The sequence below is a fragment of the Euleptes europaea genome, chromosome 17 (assembly GCF_029931775.1).
Source record: "Euleptes europaea isolate rEulEur1 chromosome 17, rEulEur1.hap1, whole genome shotgun sequence".
Classification (NCBI taxonomy): Eukaryota; Metazoa; Chordata; class Lepidosauria; order Squamata; family Sphaerodactylidae; genus Euleptes; species Euleptes europaea.
Window position 1 is genome coordinate 20,678,412 of NC_079328.1, and position 14,710 is coordinate 20,693,121.

Below are 14,710 nucleotides of genomic sequence, written 5' to 3' on the forward strand. Positions count from 1 at the left end.
AGCAGAGGAGAAAAGGAGGAGGCCAGGACAACAGGATGAATATGAGTCACAGCAGTTATTCTTATTTAAGTCTGGTTATAGTAAGGGATGATGGACACATGGCTGCATGAAGCTGCCTCATACCGCATCAGACCATTGGTCTATCAAGGTCTGTGTTATCTACTTTGACTGAAAGCAGCTCTCCACTGTCTCAGCTGGAAGCCTTTCGATTCCCTACTACCTGATCCTTTGAACTGGAGAGGCCAGGCTTGTACATGGGACGTTCGCATGCAAAGACCGCCCCCTCCCCGCATTCAAAGAATTGAGGGGAGGGGTGCATTTGTCTACGGGTGCAAAAAGAGAGCCATCTCTTGCATCTTTGGCCTGACGTGGGGAAGAGGGTGGGCCTGGGGGAAAGGGCTTAATAGCGCCAGGGTGGAAATTTCCTCCCTCTTTGGAAGCGGACGGTGGGGCCTCGGTGCCTGGCAGGGGCCTGGGACAGGAACTCCTTGAGGGGTGCCGCTATCCTTTACCTATAGACCTCGCGGCTAGGGTGGATTGGACGCGGCACACCTCCCTCGAGCACTAAAAAGGCTTGGCAAGGAAGAGCAGGAGCCATACCACATGTGACGGCTCGGAGCTCAGAGCCAGGGTGGGTCTCGCCCTTAGAGCGGGGATGCAAAAGCAAGAGGAGGCCTGACTCTTCAGCATCCCCACAATGGCCCGCACTGCAGTCAGTTATTGGGGATGTTTTGGTTTTGTGCACTGCAGATCCCTCTTGAATGATTAAATAAAGTTGGCCCTTTTATTATCGCAGCTCTGGTGTCGGCTCTCATTATTTATGCATCCGCGGACAAACAGATGCTCTGTCACCAAGCCATGGCCCTTTGAAGAAGCTGCCACCTTATATTGTGTAAGCTCATTGGTCTTTCAAGGTCAGTATTGTTTAATCGGACTGGCAGTGTTTCTCCAGGGTCTCGGGCAGAGGTATTTCACATCACCTACTGCCTGATATTTTTTTAAAAAACTGGAGATTGAACCTGAGACCTCAGGCATGCAGAGTAGATGCTATACTACTGAGCCACAGCCTTGTCCTACTTGCAGCATAAGAGATCACTTCCAAAGTAGCAAGGCAAACCTAAGCAGGTATGCACAGACGCAAGCCCCACTGAGATGAGTGGGACTTACTCCTTAGTCAGTGGCCATTTATGCAGGGTCAATTTTGATGCTCGCTCAAAGCTCTTTTTAAAAAATTCGACCTTTAAACTGCCTATTCACTGCCCAGATGCAAAAGGAGAAATTCCACCCACTCCCCCACTCGCCTGCTCCTTCGTTCCTGTTTGCATAGCAATTAGCAACCGCCGTGTGCATAGCTAACACACGGCTGTAATTTTGCATGGTTCCTTGAGAGGATTCTTCGCGGCAAGGGTGGAGCAAACACAAAAGGTAGCGTTAAAGGGACTCTTAAGAAATGCGAAGCAGGTATGCGCCGGCTTAGCAGTCACTTCCGGAATGACAGTTCAGTGTGGAAAAACTCAAAAAATTACTAATTATGCTAATTACCAAGCATAAATGGCCAGTTAGTTCAGGGTTGCAGCTTTACAGTGCGTTCCTAAGCAGAAGTACATCTTTCTAAGTCCACTGACGTCAATTGGCTTAGAAGCATATAACTATGTTTATTTATTTGTTGTCTTCCTTCTTCACCAAGTCTCGAGGCAGATTACAGAGCACAAGTCAATGCAATCAGCACAGTTGGTTAGACATTAAACCGAGAAATCCTGAGACAACACACTTGGACAGCCTCCTTCCTAGCATATTCTTTAGTAGTCTGAGATAGCAGTCATGAGAAGGAGGGAGGTGACACCTCTGCTGCTGGGCATCTGGGTTAGCATATATGGCACCATATATTATAGACCAGCCTTATACCAAATGTAGCAAGGTCTACGCAGAGCAGCACACAGGCATAGAAAAGCCTCCCTGCCACCTGAGCGTTTTCATCTCGAGATAACAGGGGCAGAAGTTGGAAATTCTGTATGGAAAGTCTGTGAACGATCAGCGACGCTCCCCATGAAAGGTTTGCCTTATTTCCACATGTCCTCCTGGCAGGACTCAAACCCCCATCTCCTGTTTCCTGGTTCCTAGTTCCCTATTTTAAGTGCTTCAAACACTGTAAGTCCGGTGACTGATCAACAGAGCATTTGGTGAGAAGAATCCCACCTCACCCCAACCACGACAACAATAAGGAAGACCCGGCAGCTGGTGAGGGAGTCTCTTGTGACTTTGTTCGTTCTCACCAGTCACTCTGTTCAACCAGCTACAAATCTGTTAAAACGGTTCCTTTCCCAGATCACAATATTTCCTATAAGTAGCTGCATATCAATTGCTGAACAAACAAAATGACCCTAATGCAAACCCAAATACATTGTGTGTGTGTTAACAGAGAACCTGCAACATTTACAGGGAAATCCTATCCAGAGTTAATCTAGTCTAAAATAATAGAGCCCCGTGGTGCAGAGTGGTAAACTGCAGTACTGCAGTCAAAAGCTCTGCTCACAACCTGAGTTCAATCCCAGCAGAAGTCAGTTTTAGGTAGCCGCTCAAGATTGACTCAGCCTTCCATCCTTCCGAGGTTGGTAAAACGAGTACCCGGCTTGCTGGGGGTAATGTGTAGACAGCTGGGGAAGGCAATGGCAAACCACCCTGTAAACATAGTCTGCCTAGTAAAAGTCGGGCTGTGATGTCACCCCATGGGTCAGTAATGACCCGGTGCTTTACCTTTAAAATAGTTCAAAACTGTGGGCATATACTGAAGTAACTATACAGGGCTGCATTGTCAAGAGCCTTGTATGTCTTAAGAACAAGAGAGGACTAACAGGTCAAGTTTATTTGATGCTTGATCTTAGAGATAACAGGTTTACCTCTTCCCGGATGAAGGGAGAAAGGGGACTGGGGGCTGATCTAGGTAGATATTTGGCACTGGATATGCTTCTTAAGAAATTGATCTCAGTGAACTTCAGGGAAAACTTTTTACAAATCTATTATCCATGCTATTATATACCATATAATTTACAATTTAGCATACGGCCACTGTTGGCAATATTTTTTGAAAATGTGACAGAATAAAAAGATTCTGAAACACTGTCCTATTGCATATAGAACAAATTACTGGCTCGAAAATCCCAGGAGATCCTTTACATGTACTATTAAAGAAGACTGTGATTTGAAAAATGGTATTGATTTATTAATAGCTGCTCATTATTGGAATAAATCCATTGCGACAGCTTTATCTAAATGGTTCTACAGATCAGGGATATGACCATTAAGTCAAAATTAACTTATTATCCTCAAACCCAAAAAGGACATGATCTTGCATAAAGAAATGGACCACATTCATAAATTCCATGACAATATAAACCTTATTGATTTTGCTCCGATATATACATACATGAATATACTTATTTTTTACATTTGGAGCCAACAACTACATATATTGATAACATTGGGGGGCATGTACTCTGCCATGGAAGCTTGCTGGGTGACCTTGGGCCAGTCACACATTCTCATCCTAGCCTACCTTGCAGGGCTGCTATGAAGATAAATTGGAACTGAGGAAAACAATGCAAGCCACCATTAGGGACACAGGCGGGGTATAAATGAAGCAAAGAAATATATATTTTTTAGTTTACTGAATTTTTCATATATGTTTGGAAAGGTTACTGGTAAAAACCTTTTCAAACATATATTAAAAATACAGTAAAATTAAAACTACCGTTGATTTCTTTGCTTCATTGCTGGTATTTTTTTTTTTTACTATGCTGAAATTTACACTGAGAACTTTGTAATATTTCTGTATATAATGGATGAATGACTGAAAAACCTGGATATACATTTAAACAAACTATCCTTTGTACACAGAAGAGTTTTGGAAAGATATTTCAGTAAGAAATGTGCACATTCATAATCACGTTTCAACACTAATGTACTTTTGCAATTACTTATGCAAATCCATTTTAAATTAAACATTTACAACCATTGCACTCAACGTAGTCCCTCAGTTTCTACAATTTCAATCTCCCAACCAAGGTTTAAAGCTTCTCCGAGAACTTCAGAACAGTTGTTGATCTTTTATGTATGTGACTCAAGGCCTATTATATGCAGTTTCATATTTTGCAAGTGAGCTGAGGCCCATTGCAGGAAATTATTCCCACCGTTCCGAGATCACTGGTTTATACAGCAATTAATAGAAAGAATGTTATAGTCCATCCATTCCAAACTTCTGCTTGGTCCAGCTTCTGCTAGAAATAGGGTGGCCAACCTCCCTCCCCTCCCCAAACGCCGCCCTCCTCAGGCTCTGCCTAAAAAACCGGTAGTGAAGAGGGACCTGGCAACCCTAGTCAACATTCATGTAATAGCTTGAGACCTTCCTGCTATTACAGCTCCAGGCAACAGAGATCAGTTCACCTGGCCGCTTTGACAATTGGATTCTATGGGATTGAAGTTCCTCCCCTCTCCAAAACCCGCCCTCCTCAGGCTCCACCCACAAAATCTCCAGGTATTCCCAACCTGGAGGGAGCACCTTCCCCCACCCAGCTAGCTGGTTTCATTATTGGACCACCCTGCCATAAGGAAATATTCAACCATAATCGACCCTCCTGTAGTTTAATTATAAAGCCCTGTGGGAAAATGATAGTTGGGGTATATTCTCTAATTGAAGCCAAATTCTAACCATCACCCAACAAAGACATGTTTTGTACCAGCAGAAGTGAGTGTTTCACAATAATCAGATTTTGAACCCAAGGTATTAGAAAACCATCAATTGTAAATGAAGACTTCATTATTAATCGCTAATGATGTTGGGGTTATTTTGCTGTGGTGAGGCAAACGTTCTTCAGGAAAAGCCTATTATTTGAGCCAACATACTGACAGCTATAAGATTTCACTTATTATATGCCCCCAAGTGTTTTTAATTTGATTTGTTTATACAGAAATAAAACTGTAAGTGGCGTTTCATTTTGGGACATTCTTTACTATTGTGCAGGTGACGGAGCCCCTTCTGTAGGCATTTTGCTACATGCAACTGGGGTGGAATTTCCCCCCAGAAAATTAAAAAAGGTTAATTATATTATGAATACTGTGGCTTTTAAAAATATATATAGCCAACAGAGATTAGATCTTGGATGCTGAAATAATTATGTTAAAAAACATATACAAATGCTACAATTTGTTTTAATGACTGCATTTTATTAGTGAAAGGGATCAGTTGACTGTATGATGAAGCAGAATTCAATTTAATGTGTTCAAGGCGGCTCTCGTGGAAAGCCAGTAGCTAGAACAGAGACATGGATCTTGGCCAGGCTTATGAAAGACCATGTGTCTTTTTATTTTAAAACTCTTTGTTAAATGTTAAACTATGCTGATTATTCTCTAATTTCAAAATTCGCTTCAACTAGGGATGCTAGTCTCCAGGTGGGACCTGAGGATCCTCTTGGAATGACAGCTCATCTCCAGACTACAGAGATCAGTTCCTCTGGAGAAAGGTGGACTCTATGGCATTGTAACCCACTGAGGTCCCTGTCCTACCCAGGCTCCATCCCCAAATCTCCAGCAGTTTCCCTACCTGGATCAGGCAACCCCACCCCTCCATCCCCCACAGGTGGCCAGGGGGGACCTGGCAACCCTAACTTCAACACCAGCATGTAAGGAAACCCCTGTTGCATCAGAACAATGGTCCATCTAATCTAGTACTCTGTTTCATGACTATTCAGATGTCTCAGGAAAGCCCAAGGAAGGCACAGAGCCAAAGCCTTCTCCAGCAACTGTTAGTTAGAGGAGAGGTACAAGGTTTTATTTATCCATCATTGCTAATATCCTCCAACAATCTGTCTAATCTCCTTTTAAAGCAATCTAAGCCAGCAGCCATCTGGTGGTGGAGGATTTCATATTACACGCTGCCCTTTCAACTCAGTTGAACAAATTGATCAAAAAATACTCACCTTGACAAACATTCATGTTTAGATGCTGATTGACACCCTTATTTTCCCATCGCCACTGCTTTTTCTTGTTGCCAAAACCTTGTTGTTTCCCTCACTGACCACGATGCCATATAATTTGATTGGCTTGGATGATTCTCATGACTTTGGTAGGGCGACACTGAAAGAAATTGACACAGTGAGAATGGTAGTAATTTATTATTGTTGGAAGATGCCCTGAGTACGCCCTGGCCAGGAAAGGGCATGGTATTAGGGTTGCCAGGTCCCTCTTCACAACCGGCGGGAGGTTTTTGGGGCGGAGCCTAAGGAGGGTAGGGTTTGGAGAGGGGAGGGACTTCAGTGCCATAGAATCCAATGGCCAAAGCGGACATTTTCTCCAGGTGAACTGATCTCTATCGGCTGGAGATCAGTTGTAATAGCAGGAGATCTCCTGCCACCACCTGGAGGTTCCAAGCAAATATAGACACTTCTGTGTACAATGAAGTTACAATCCAAAAAAACACAGAGTCTGGTTTAAATATAAACCCCAATATACAAGGTAACAACTATATTGTTACAATCTCCACACATGTAGAAAAAACATGTAGAAAAAACACCACCAATAATGAGAGACTACTATTTCCTATAACAGGTAAGTATAGTGTAACATACAATATTTCAACAAAGTAATGATCTTAAATATGTCCAAATTATGTCTTTTGTTTTCTTTCAGATGTCAGGCAGAAGAGGAAGACGATCGTTTCAGTTCTTCTTCAGTTCCTCCTCTGACACCTATCATATACAATAACACCATCACCCATCTGCCCATTAGCCTAAAATTAAATTATACATTTTTAACTTTTTTTACAAATTGTTTTTATATTTATAGTAAAAGTCTTTATAGTAAAAGTCTTTTAATAAAAGTACCTTCAAAGTTCTGTTGGTATTATTTCTTAATAGTCTAATTTTCATGAACTCCCTATGGGTAGTAACAGTTACCTATAATATAAAAAATCTGAGGAATAGCGTTACCAGGTCCCTCTTCGCCATCAGCGGGAGGGTTTTGGGGCGGAGCCTGAGGAGGGCAGGGTTTGGGGAGGGGAGGGACTTCAATGCCATAGAGTCCAATTGCCAAAGCGGCCATTTTCTCCAAGTGAACTGATCCCTATTGGCTGGAGATCAGTTGTAATAGCGGGAGATCTCCAGCTACTACCTGGAGGTTGGCAGCCCTACTAAGGGGAGACACTTTGGTGATAGTGAAAATCATTAGGAAACCCTAAAAAAGTAAAAGAGGAAGCATAACACACGTCATTCCAGAACACTACAGAGAGGTGCCATTACAGGTGTTACAATATGAGGGGTCTCAGAAAGGGACAAAGTATTACAGTGATGGCAAAGAGAAAGGAGAATGGTTGCAAGAAGAAGATTATAAAAACATGAATGTGTTTTAACCAAATGCCAATAATTACCAAAAAATGGGAGGCCACAAAATGAGAAGCAGTTTGCGCACTCTAGTTAAATCACATTTAAGAGTGGGACTGCCAAGTTTCATGCCCTTCTAGTAACATAATTAGAATGATTCACAAAGTCTAAAGCTCTGGAACTGCCAATATTTAGTTAATTTCATAGATATTTGTGGTCCAACATGAAATACCAACCTAACTCTCAATTATGACTCTTATGAACACAAGCCAACTTGGAGAACAAGAGTGGGCACTCTGCCTAAATCGGAGTCTTTTGGAAACATTTTGCTGTTTAAAAGTAATGAACCCCCTAAAGGAGTGTGCAAAATGGCACTTTTGCATAGAAGAGAAGTAGAAGAGAATAACAATTTTCCATCACAATGTTTCGTTGAAAATGGCAATCTCGAAGTAGACATTATACATACACACATTCTCTTCTTTCCAAATCGTTTAACCACAATGTATTTGGTATTATTTGCTATCATCAAGAATGAGGGCAAAATTATGAAAATTGATTTGGTTGATTTCACTGCAGGTTCAGGGATTTTTGGGGAGGATTCCCCACTTTTTCCAAATGTGCTTTTCCCTCAAAAAAAAAAAAATTCTGTTGATTTCCACTCGCTGGATTTTTTTAGTGGAAAATTATTCAATCTGCAGCTATTTTGTTCTGCCCATTTTTATGCATCACCACCACATCAGGCAGACCCTCTCTCCCCACCCCTTTCCTCCACACTCTTCCCTCCTCTCCCTTCCCACAAATTGCCTATCAACAGCAAATTGTTTGGCTTCCTTGATATAATCACCCCGTCCCTGTGTAGAATTCCTGACACAAGATACAGAGCATCATGTATATCCCCACCGTTCTTCTCCTTTAAACCTCCCCCCCCTCGGCCTTCCAGTTCTTTCACCTGCATACCTAGCCATCTGCATTGGATCAGTTCTAAGGAAGGAAAGAGAGCTCATCACTACTTCCCCCCTGATCATATCCCCCCTTCTGCTTCGAAGCCCCTGCCATCCCGTGTCTTATGCATCCCCTTGTCGGAACAATCTCATCAAGTTTGCTTCACTCCAGATACCCTGTTCAGCATCGTCGTCCCCCATTGTAGCAAAATTTGCCTCCTATTTCTCCCTTTCGTCTCTCCTCTGATCTCTTCATCCCCCTGTGGGTGATCCTTAGGGTTGCCAGGTCCCACTTTGCCAATGGCAGGAGGTTTTTGGGGTGGAGGGCGAGGTTTGGGCAGGGGAGGGACTTCAATGCCCTAGAGTCCAATGGCCAAAACGGCCATTTTCTCCAGGTGATCTCTATTGGCTGGAGATCACTTTTAAGAGCAGGAGAACTCCAGCTACTACCTGGAGGTTGGTAACCCTAGTGATCCTTGATGGTGTCATTCCCTTCCCTGCTTCCTCTGCCTTCCATACTCTAATCCTCCCTATCACCTGCATTCCACCAACACATATCTATGGTGCTGGTTCTGTGTCCTCAGAAGCTCTCAAGCTGCCCCCCACCCTTGTCTGGAGAAGTTTTCTCTTTGAATCTGTCTCCCCCTTTTTTTGTATGTAAGCAAGTTTCATTGCTCCTGCTTTGCTTCTTGTGCTCTTCCTTCTCCACTGTACTTGCCTTAGGGGCATCCCCTCCCTTCTTTATTTTCTTGCCTAACAAAGAGGTGGTGGATGATATACAGCGGCTGCCATTCGAAGCCAAGGCTGTAGGTTCCACGGAAAAACACTGCTGTGGGGAATGACAGCAGCCAATTCGGAGCTGCAGCTTGTGATCTCGCTGTGGGGAAAACGAACAGAAAACGAACAGAAAGGTGCGGAAAAGGTCGCAATTTCTCAAAAGGGATTAATGATTTGCCTAAGGACACCACTGTGCTTCTTAATTAGGGTTCAACTACCCTGGATGCTGGGAATGCCATAAATCCCATCCTTTTTTAATTGAGGTTACTGCACCTCAAAATCTTAGTGAGAAAGGGGTTTCATGAGCAACAGAAATTGTGCCCCAGGTCACTTACAGTGAGTGCACACAACTGAAGAACTATTAGTAGATCTAGAGAAATTCAGTACAGTACCTAGGGTTGCCAAGTTCCATGTGGAGCCTAGAGATCTCCCACTATTACAACTGATCTCCAAACAATAGAGATCAGTTCCCCTGGAGAAAAGGGTGGAGTCTATGGCATTATACCCCACTGAGGTCCCTGCTGCATTCCTTAGAGCTGAGGCGGGCTTGCCATCAGTTGCCATGAGAACCCATTTAAGAATATTACTTCTTTATCTAAAACTGATAAAATCTTCTAACTCGAAATTGGTGTATGAGTATTGAGTATTGAAATTGAGTATTCCTACTTAAAGGAAAATCATTGGGATAACGTCCTTCTACCAATCCTACGATTGTATACAAGAGCCCCGTGGTGCAGAGTGGTAAGCTGCAGTACTGCACTCCAAGCTCTGCTCACAACCTGAGTTCGATCTCGACGGAAGTCGGTTCAGGTAGCCGGCTCAAGGTTGACTCAGCCTTCCATCCTTCCGAGGTCGGTAAAATGAGTCCCCAGCTTGCTGGGGTAAAGGGAAGACGACTGGGGAAGGCAATGGCAAACCACCCCGTAAACAAAGTCTGCCTAGTAAACGTCGGGATGTGACGTCACCCCATGGGTCAGGAATGACCCGGTGCTTGCACAGGGGACCTGTACCTTTTTTACAATTGTATAAATTGCCTTCGCTGGAAATCTTAAACTCAAATCATGGGACCCAAAAGATATCAGGAAATAGATTGCTGATAAAGAAACTGTTTATGATATGCGCCTAATACAAAAGTCCCAAGTTCTCCCCATGGTATCCTTTATTCAAATTGAATAAGCTCCTCTCAAATTATTTAATGGAACTTTTGGACCCAGGGTTAAGGAGAGCATTTACAAGGGCACCATTTCAAACGATGCCTTCAGTTTATACCCATGGTAGATATAAAAAAAACTTCCCCATAATCTAAGGCTATGTCCCTGTTCCACGGGTTCAATAGAGGACCTCCCACATATTTTGTTTAGTTGCCCCTTTTATGACTCCATTCATTTTAAATTAACCCAGCATATCCCAGATGTATTAGATACAGTTGAGGGCTAAGTTAGATTTTTAATGGCATACATTAACTCTAAGATCACGTTTAGCGTGGCTTTTTTATCATGTTAGCGTCTAAGTTAAGGAAGAAATTTGTTGAAAATTAGGCTCCGAAGTTGCCACAGAAATAATATTTTAGGGGAACTGTAATGTTTAAATCAGTAATAATATGTATATATGTGACTGTCTGTAACATTCTTAAAATTTTATTTATGTAATTCTGGGTGTTGTGGGTTATATATTTTGTATGGTTTTAATCTGAATATTGTTAAGGTCTATGACTAAAACATTAATAAAATTGATTGACTGATCTATGGCATTATACCCCACTGAGGTCCCTTGCCTCCCCAAACTCCACCCTCCCTAGGCTCCACCCCCACACACACCAAATCTCTAGGTATTTCCCAACCCAGAGCTGGCAAACCTAGCAGTACCTCTTAGGCCAAACCCTCTATGTTAAATCACTATGTTCTGAGTTTTCCAGTAGTTTCAAAGAGTGTCAACTTTAAACTAAGAGTAGAGTTGCTAGGTTCCCCCTCTCCTCCAGCGGGAGATTTTTGGGGCGGGGATCACGCACGCACAGCCATGAGAGATTCGATCCCGTCACTCCTGGTTTACTTCCAGAACTGCTGCAGCGCAATGGGACAATTTACCACTCAAACCCCCATTTGAGTGATAAATTGTCCCGTTGTGTTGTGGGGCTTCCAGAAGTAAACCAGAAGTGACGGGATTGTGTTGCTCGCGGCTGCGTGTGTGATCGTTGCAGTGAGCCAGCCAATGGTGCCCGCCATTCGAAGCCACCTTGCAACCCTAACTAGAGGGCACTTTCATACAGCCCAAATAATGCACTTGCAATCCACTTTCAGTGCACCTTAACGATTGTTTGCAAGTGGAGTTTGCCAGTTCACACAGTAAAATCCACCTTCAAAGTGCATTCAAAGTGGATTGAAAGTGCATTAGTTGGGCTGTGTGAAAGTGCCCTTTAAGGGTAATATACTACAATTCTCTAATTTTTCTGTTGACTTCACAAATTTCAGTTCTTCAGAAGCTGTCGAGAAAACAGTCTCATTGCCTTAAAGAAAGGCTCTGCCATTTGCAGAACGGGATGACAGGATCCAACCCCTTATTATTACTACTAATGATGACGAGAGTAGTAATCAAGCAACAGAATCCAAACGCAAGATTTTTGAAAAGATTAAGGGGGAAAAAGCATGGTCGCTTTATCCTTCTTTAATCCCTGTTTCAACCAGGATTCAGCCAGGATCGAACACATGCGTTTCGCCTAATGCGCGTTCGATCCTGGCTAAAACAGGGATTAAAGGAGGATAAAGCGACCATGCGTTTTCGCCCTAACAGTCGTTTGCTCATGCTTAATCATTATGCTGAGTCAAAAAGAGAATCTGGTGAGGGAAAAGCACTTAGAGAAGATAAAGATCAAGGCCACAGAGGCAGTGTGGTGATGAAACTCCCTTGCATCATCTGCGAGAAATGGGGAAGCTGTCTCGCACAGTTCTCAGGAATGATAGTCGGAAGGCAGCTCATCAGGAACCTGTCCTAGCTTTGGGCAGGAGATGGCTTTGATACATTTGTAATGACAACCATTCAGAAGAACCTCAGATTAGAAAGAACTGTTCCAGCATGCCAGACACTGGAAAACTTTGACACTATGGAAATAATAATGGCAAGAGCCTCACAGATCTGAACAATCTTATAGTTTTAAGCTTCTGTGTTAAATACAAGGGTTGTCACCGTATGTTCAGCTTCAGAACAATCCTCCCAAAAAATCAAAGATGTTTTGATCACCCAGTCTTCTTTTCAATCTTCTGACAAAACCATTTCAACAAGCGCGTTCCTTGACTCACCTGGACTGTACTTATCATTCTCCCAGTTACAAATTTTGAGGGTAGTGAGAATGGGAGTTTGACAGTGGTTATTCACTGGTAAGTAAAAGGCAGTTCTCCACATGCTCATATTTTTACATACAGGCAAGTTGAATGGAGGTAACTTGTAATTAATGATTTAAAACAGGCTGAGTGAAACTGGGGACTGGCTCCCGCCCCACCTATTTCTAAGGTAAATTTCCCACTGAAGAGGAGGAAGCCACCGAGTACCATCATTCTTATTCCAATTTTCTGTTCAATATTTTGCCACACTTGTAAATGAAGACAGACACAAGCAAAAGAAGTAAAGAGCCTAGGAAGAAAAGGTGATAAGGCAGAGGAGATGCAAACTATTTGGTCAGTAAAGTGTTAATGGGCTCAGTTACAGCTTCCCACACCCCTTCCCTCCAGGCAGTCCTGACAAGAACTGTTGGCTATGTTTTCCTTTATAGCTCTACAAACTTTTAAAATGAAAGCTGGGGACTTTATTTATTTAAAACATTTCTGTTCAGAGGTGGGGCATGACTTTTCCTCTATGCAAGCACCTTCTGGCATGGCATGCTCCTCTGTAGCTACTGCTCTGCATACATAAGAACATAAGAAAGACCATGCTGGATCAGGCCAAGGTCCAGCAAGTCCAGCAGTCTGTTCACGCAGTGGCCAACCAGGTGACTCCAGGAAGCCCACAAACAAGACGACTGCAGCAGCACCATCCTGCCTGTGCTGCACAGCACCTAATATAATAGGCATGCTCCTCTGATCCTGGAGAGAATAGGTATGCATCGTGACTAGTATCCATTTTGACTAGTAGCCATGAATAGCCCTCTCCTCCATGAACATGTCCACTCCCCTCTTAAAGCCTTCCAAATTGGCAACCATGACCACATCCTGGAGTAGGGAGTTCCACGATTTATCTATGCGTTGTGTGAAGAAATACTTCCTTTTATCTGTTTTGATAAGTCCCCAATGCTTTTAAAAGGCCATCCTGTCGTTCAGTACCACGCAAAGAAGTGGCAAGGGCAAAACAGTCCTGTTCTCAAGATATTCAACTGAAGGTGTGGGTAGAAAAGAGGAAAGAAAAATAAAATGAAATCTACATTTCAATTCGTTCAACTTCTCGGCTTCATCTGTTTTTAGTAGCCCAAACAGGGAGTAATCCTGAACAAGTCTACTCAGAAGTAAGTCTCCTTTTATCCAATAGGACTTACTCCCAGGAAAGTGTTAGAATAATAGCTGTAGGTTCACAGGGCCAAGAATGCCCTATTCTGCTGATTAAAAATTAACTGAAGCGCGGGATTTCAGGGAGCCTCGCTTTCCTTTCTCAAAGAGGATGACGGCGTGGAAATAGCCGGAGTGATGCTGCCCTCTGTTGGCCAAAGGCAGACAAATATAACTAATTTCCATCATTCAAGGAGTAAAGGGGCCAGAGTCATCCAACTTACTCACAGCCTGAGGAAGCAGATGGGACACCGGGGCTAGGGTTGCCAGGACCAGGTTGGGAAACACCTGAACATTTGGAGGTGGAGCCTGAGGACAGCAGGGTTTAGGGAGGTAAGGGACTTCAATTGGTATAATGCCATAGAGTCCACCTTCCAAAGTGGCCGTTTTCTCCAGGTGAACTGATCTCTGTCACCTTGAGATCAGTTGTAATCCCAGGAGATCTCCAGCCACCACTTGAAGGTTGGCAACCCTAGGACAGGAACCTCAGTGGGGTACAATTAGGGTTGCCAGCTCCAGGTTGGGAAATACCTGGAGATTTTGGGGGTGGAGCCTATGGAGGGTGGGGTTTGGGGAGGGGTATAGTGCCATAAAGCCCACCTTCCAAAGCAGCCATTTTCTCCAGGTGAACTAATCTCTGTTACCTATAGAGTTTTTTGGGGATTTTTTAGAAACGTGGTAGAACATCCCCATCGATTCCGGGGGAAACCCAAAAGCGACTTTATTGTGGCATGGGTGGTTTTTGTTGCTCGCCCTCATTTTTATCTTGTGTATTTTTACTGTTTGTTTTATCAGTTGCCTCGAAGTCTGTATGCCAAAAGATGGGATGCACATTCCCTAAATAATAAACAACCACAGTTAGGCCAGAGACAGAGCTATGAGACAGGAAGCCACTGGTTCAATTAGGATTGCCAGCTGGTCAGGAAAAAGATGTCCTGTTCCTTTTTTAGAGGTTTAATATGCTGAAATGGCAGCAGAAGCATTTCAAGGCATGGAGCAGAATAATATCCCCTGATAATAGCTCCAGTTCAAACTGTTCATAGAGGGACCAGTGTAAAAGCTGCTAACTCCAGGCTCAATTCTGATTTCAACT